This window comes from Triticum aestivum, chromosome 7A (genome assembly GCF_018294505.1).
Source record: "Triticum aestivum cultivar Chinese Spring chromosome 7A, IWGSC CS RefSeq v2.1, whole genome shotgun sequence".
In the NCBI taxonomy this organism is placed as follows: domain Eukaryota; kingdom Viridiplantae; phylum Streptophyta; class Magnoliopsida; order Poales; family Poaceae; genus Triticum; species Triticum aestivum.
The window spans coordinates 511,593,541-511,600,799 of NC_057812.1; positions in this window are offsets into that span (position 1 = coordinate 511,593,541).

The following is a 7,259-nucleotide window of genomic DNA, read 5'->3' on the forward strand; positions in this document are numbered from 1 at the left end:
TAGCAAAAGTAATATTTTTGGTTTTATAGTGATTGTAATAGTAGCAATGGAAAAGTAAATAAGCGAAGAACAATATATGAAAAGCTCGTAGGCATTGGATCCGTGATGGATAATTATGTCGGATGCGATCAATCATGCAACAGTTATAACATAAGGTGACACAGAACTTGCTCCAGTTCATCAGTGTAATGTAGGCATGTATTCCGAATATAGTCATACATGCTTATGAAAAAGAACTTGCATGACATCTTTTGTCCTACCCTCCCGTGGCAGCGGGGTCCTATTGGAAACTAAGGGATATTAAGGCCCCTTTTAATAGAGTACCGGACCAAAGCATTAACAGATAGTGAATACATGAACTCCTCAAACTACGGTCATCACCTGTAATGGTCCCGATTATTGTCACTTCTGGGTTAACGGATCATAACACATAATATGTGACTATAGACTTGCAAGATAGGATCAAGAACTCACATATATTCATGAAAACATAATAGGTTCAGATCTGAAATCATGGCGCTCGGGCCCTAGTGACAAGCATTAAGCATAACAAAGTCATAGCAACATCAATCTCAGAACATAGTGGATACTAGGGATCAAATCCTAGCCAAACTAACTCGATTACATGATAAATCTCATCCAACCCATCACTGTCCAGCAAGCCTACGATGGAATTACTCACGCACGGCGGTGAGCATCATGAAATTGGCGATGGAGGAAGGTTGATGATGACGATGGTGACGGATTCCTCTCTCCGGAGCCCCGAATGGACTCCAGATCAGCCCTCCCGAGAGAGTTTAGGCCTTGGCGGCAGCTCCGTATCGTAAAACGCGATGAATCCTTCTCTCTGATTTTTTTCTCCCTGAACACGAATATATGGAGTTGGAGTTGAGGTTGGTGGAGCGTCAGGGGGCCACGAGGCAGGGGGCGCGCCCAGGGGGTAGGCGCGCCCCCACCCTCGTGGACAGGGTGTGGGCCCCCTGACGTGGATTCTTCTTCCAGTATTTTTTATATATTCCAAAAATAATCCCCGTTGATTTCCTGGTCATTCCGAGAACTTTTATTTCTGCACAAAAATAACACCATGGCAATTCTGCTGAAAACAACGTCAATCCGGGTTAGTTCCATTCAAATCATGCAAGTTAGAGTCCAAAAGAAGGGCAAAAGTGTTTGGAAAAGTAGATACGACGAAGACGTATCACTGCCCGCTACAGCTTGTGTTGCCGATGTTACCTGTTACGTGTTGCACTGCTACTGCTTGCTTCCGCCGCCGCTGCCCGCTGCTCCACCCTGCCCTGGCCTTGCCTACCTCGCTCCCACTTGCCTGCCCTGCTCGCCTTGCTGCTCGCCCGCTGGCAGCCTTCACCCTCCATGGCCACCCCGAAGCTCTGCTCCCTCGCCCTCGCACTCCCGCGCCCACTTGCTGCAAGCTCCGCCGCTGGCCTCCTGCAGCCACCGCCACCTCCCGCGACTGGCGCCGCCGTCCATCGCTGCTGGCTAGCGCCCGGGTCCGGGCGCCCGACGCCCACGCCCAGCTCCCCCGCTAGGCCTCTTGGCCACTGACTGCTGGGGCCCAGCCCCAGTAAAACAAAAAAAGAATAGTATAATAAAAATAGTAATTAATTAATTAGTTAACTAATTAAGTTAATTAAATTGGTTTAGTTAAACTAATTGAACTTAAACAACATAACCACCTAATTATACTAATTAATCTTGTTTAGTTAAATTATGGCTATGACAGCGGGACCCACACGTCAGTTTGACCAGTCAACGGTTAGAGTTGACCGCTGATGTCATGCTGATGCAACAAATGTTTTTGAATTAAACTAATCTGTTAATTCTAGAAAATGATTTAAAATCTTTAAAATTAATATAAAATAATCTATAACTCAGATGAAAATACTTGGTACATGAAAGTTGCTCAGAAAGACGAGACGAATGCGAATACGCAGTCCGTTCTTCCACTACACGTCTCTAGCATAGCGAACATGCAATAATCCCTCTTCGGTTCGTCTATCCGAAAATGTAACACACTGGGAATATTTTCCCGGATGTTTCCCCCCTTCGCCAGTAGCACCTACTACCGCATTAGGGCACACCTAGCACCGCTCATTGTCATGTCATGCATATGTTTGCATTATATTTACAGTTTCTTCCCCCTCTTCTCTCTTTAGACACCGAGACCGATGACGCTGCTACCCAGTATGACTATGGTGTTGACGACCCATCCTTCTCTGCCAAGCTTCCAGGCAAGCCAACCCCCTTGTTCATCCCGATATCGCCTACTCTTTCCCTCTATTGCTTGCATTAGAGTAGTGTTACTGTTTCGTCGGTTTGATCCTATACTGCTGCATAGCATGTCCTTGTTACTACCGTTGATACCTTTACCTGCAATCCTAAATGCTTAGTATAGGTTGCTAGTATATTACATTAGTGGCCCTACACTCTTGTCTGTCTACCATGCTACGCTACTGGGCCGTGATCACTTAGGGAAGTGATCACGAGTATATACATACATACATACATACATACATACATACATACATACTATACAGGTTACATGATGTGACTAAAGTCGGGTCGGCTCGTAGAGTACCCGCAAGTGGTTCCGATGTGGGGGGCTAAAGGGGCAGGTGGTTCCATCCAGGTAGTGATGGGCCTGGGTTCCCGAAGGCCCCTGACTATTACTTCGTGACGGAGCGACAGGGCAGGTTGTGACCACCTAGGAGACATGTGGGCCTGATCCCTGGTCGGCGTCCGCGGATACTTCAAATAACACGCTTAGCGAGATCTGGATATTTGATCTGAGTCTAGCCACTGGCCTATATGCACTAACCACCACGCGGGAACAATTATGGGCACTTGATGTTGTAGTATCAGCCGAAGCCTCCTAGACGTCAGCGACTGAGCGGCGCGCGCTGGGTTGGACCGCGTAACACAACTTCCTCTGTAATGGAGGTTGCTAGGTCTACTCCTCGGCCACGTTCGCAACATGCAGGTGTGCAACGGGCGACGGGCCCAGACCCCTGCGCGCTTAGGATTTAGACCAGTGTGCTGACCTCTCTTCTAGGCCTAGGTAGGGCTGTGGTGTGTTGATCTTCCGAGGCCGGGCATGACCCAGGAAAGTGTGTCCGGCCAAAGGGATCGAGCGTGTTGGGTAATGTGGTGCACCCTTGCAGGGAAGTTTATCTATTTGAATAGCCGTGTCCCTCGGTAAAAGGATGACCCGGAGTTGTATTCTGACCTTATGACAACTAGAACCGGATACTTAATAAAACACGCCCTTTCAAGTGCCAGATACAACCCGGTGATCGCTCTCTCATAGGGCGACGAGGAGAGGATCGCCAAGTAGGATTATGCTATACGTTGTTACTTGGTGAACTTACCAGCTACTCTCTTCTACAAGCTTCAAGATGGAGGCTGCCAGAAGCATAGTCTTAGATAGGACTAGCTATCCCCCTCTTATTCTGGCATTCTGTAGTTTAGTCCATAGATACTACCCATTTCATTGATACCAATGCATATGTAGTGTAGACCCTTGTTTGCGAGTACTTTGGATGAGTACTCATGGTTGCTTTGCTCTCTCTTTTCCCTCTTTGCATTCTTCTCAGATGTCGCAACCAGATGTTGGAGCCCAGGAGCTAGACGCCACCGTCGACGACGACCCCTACTACACCGAGGGTGCCTACTACTACATGCAAGCCCCCGATGACCAGGAGTAGTTAGGAGGATCCCGGGCAGGAGGCCTGCATCTCTTTAGATCTGTATCCCAGTTTGTGCTAGCCATCTTATGACACCTTGTTTAACTTATGTCTGTAATCAGATATTGTTGCTTCCGCTAACTTGTTTTCGATCGAGCACTTGTATTCGAGCCCTCGTGGCCCCTGGCTTGTAATATGATGCTTGTTTGCCTTATTTGTTTTCAGAGTTGTGTTGTGATATCTTTCCATGAGTCCCTGATCTTGATCCTACATGTTTGCGTGTATTATTAGCGCACGGTTAAATCGGGGGCGTCACAACACTACTAGGGAAAAGCCTATACACAGAACTTCAGCAGTAGCGCATGTTAAAAAAGGGCGCTACTGCTAGACAGCAGTAGCGCGCACTAAATAACCGCGCTACAGATACATATATAGTAGTAGCGCGTCCCGTTGTAAAAGTGCTACTACAAAAATTCCCACCTCTAAGCCGATCGGCTACACATAGTAGTAGCGCTCTTTTAGAAACAGCGCTGCCGCTAATTTTGTTGTAGCAGCGTGTTTATGTGTAAGGCGCTACTGCTAAGGAAAATAAAATAAAATGAAAAACAAGTAGAAAAGTAAATGAAAATGAAAGAAATATAAAATGAGAAAGGAGAAAAAAATAAAATGTAAAGAAAAATAAACGAAAAAAGGGAAAAGGAGGAAGGAATATTAGTAGCGTGTTTCAGGAAACGCGTTGTAGCTAACTTAGCTATAGCGCGTTTTCAGGAACGCGCTACCGTTACGTTTCACCTAAACAACGGTTTCCCACCCCCGGCCACCACTTCTCCCCCAAATCCCTCGCCCTCACCGCCATCTCCCTAATTCGCCGTCGCCCCACTTCGCCGCCGTCTCCTGCCAATGTGGACGCCCGCAACCTCACTGTCTCCCCCTCGAGGCCGCTGTTATCCTCACCGCCGCCGCCCGAGGCCGCCCTCAGCCTCACCACCGCCGCCCTCGACCTCACCATCGCCGCCCTTGACCTCCCCGCCGCCCAAGCCCGCCCAGGACCACCGTTGCCCGTGCCCGAGCCCTTCCTCTCTGCCCCTGCTGAGGGAGTCCTGGACCAAGGGGTCCTCGGGCGTCCGACCTGTTATCCATGGGCCGGACTAATGGGCTGTGAAGACATGAAGGCTGAAAGACTGCACCATGTCCGTATTGGACTCTACTTGGTGTGGAAGGCAAGCTTGGCGACCGAAGATTCCTTCTTATATAAGCGACTCCATGTAAACCCTAGATCCCCTCGGTGTCTATATAAACCGAAGGGGATAGTCCATAAAGGACAACACATATACTCATTACCATACCCACATAGGCTAGACTTCTAGGGTTTAGCCATTACGATCTCGTGGTAGATCAACTCTTGTAATACTCATATTCATCAAGATCAATCAAGCATGAAGTAGGGTATTACCTCCATAGAGAGGGCCCGAACCTGGGTAAACATTGTGTCCCCCGTCTCCTGTTACCATCGATCCTAGACGCACAATTCGGGACCCTCTACCTGAGATCCGCCGGTTTTGACACCGACATTGGTGCTTTCATTGAGAGTTCCACTGTGCTGTCGATGAAAGGCTCGATGGCTCGCCTTGTCATTAAAGACAACATTACCGTAGGGGTAGTTTGGGCCTCGGGCCAAACTCTCCGGCTGGGCGACTTTACTATGATCGCCCGTTCAGCTGCGGAGCCGACGATGACCTCTCGGGCCATCGAAAATCCCCTTCGCATCAACTCCGAGCACTCCAAGCAGATGGATCCGGTTGAGTTTTCGTCCTTAAACGAGCTCCTAGATCGCATCACCGCTTTGGGAATCGTCACAGATTATGATCAGATTGGGCCTAAAACCGATCAAGGAGAAATCGAAACTCTACTGGTCACCCACCAGATCGCGGCAGTCCTAGGGCAGGACAGCGAGTCTTCTCCTATATTGAAGACGAACTATGCTTGGGTCGCCGTTCATGAAGAGCCGGATACTCACCTGTGAAAGGACGCAACCAGCCCTCCGAACATATCATCGGACGACGGTTCCAAACAATTAGAAGATATTCCGGAACCTGGACTGTCTAGTCCGGAAGGTCGTCGGACTCCGGACAACCGGTTAGGTCGGGGTTCGGATTTAATTCCACCCACCCACCCGGACATAGAGGCTCTCATGAGCATAAAACAAAAATCTCAGGAGAAGGTCCACCACTTTTGGGCTAGATTCCTCCTTGTCAAGGACAAGGTAAAAGATTGCCGTGACGAGGACACAATAGTAGCTTTCTACAAAAACTGTGCGGACGAAGGAATCCTCAATGCCATCAATCGACGCCGCATACTAAAAGTTGCTGACTTAGCAACCATCGTACAAAAATACTGCGCGATGGAAAGCGCCTGGGAAACTCGGGCAGCTCGCTGGGAACCACCAGCCCCAACCCAACTTCCCCTATAGGTGAAAAGGGCGTACCCTAGGGGCACGCTTAGTCCAACAGTGAAAAAACACAAAGCCACTATACGGCACGGCACCGTTCTGGAAGGGTGGCTCGATGGCCCATGCAAAATACATATGACAACAGATACCGTGGCAACCCACAGCCTTAGAGCATGTTGGATACCACGATAGGTAGCCAAGAGCGGAGAGGACATCCTTATCAAGGACGCCCCAGAACAACACCCCGCAGAAGACGACGACCCAAGAGTATTGACAGTCTTCAAGACATTCGCTTCAAATAACAAGCGCAAAAGGGCACTTCGCGAGCTCAACAAAGTCTGCCAAATTGATGTAATAAACCCGTGGAACCACATGGCTATAACATGCAATGCTGGTGATGAGCCAAAGTACAGAACAATACGAGCACCAGCCGTGTTAGTCCTCAGCCCCATCGTGGATGGGTTTCGACTCACCAAGGTCCTCATGGACGGCGGCAGCGGACTAAATCTCATTTATGAGGACACACTCCATAAAATGGAAATAGATAGGAGCTGCATCAAACAAAGTAACACAACCTTCCGGGGAATTATTCCTAGTCGGGAGGCGCGGTGCGCGGGCAAAATCACACTTGACGTGGTATTCCGATCGCCGGAGAACTATCGGTCCGAAGAAATAACCTTCCAAGTGGCCCCTTTCAGCAGCAGATATCACACCCTATTGGGGCGGGATGCTTTTACACGCTTCCAAGCTATACCTCACTACGGATATATGAAGCTCAAAATGCCCGGACCAAACGGTATAATCACTCTCGTCAGTGATCCGGACATAGCACTCCGCGCTGAAAACAAAACCGCAACCCTGGAGGCGCTATCCGAAGCCCTCACGGCCGAAGAATTAAACGCACTACACTCCACAGTGGAAAGTGACAATGTGATCATCGACAAACGCCCCAAATCCACCTCGTTTAAACCGACAGAAGAAATAATCAAATTCCAGGTCCACCCAACGGACCCCAAGAAGACAGCATCCATCGGAGCTCAACTGAACCTAACAGTCGATGCCGCACTACAAGAATTCCTACGCAAAAACAGGGACATATTTGCCTAGCA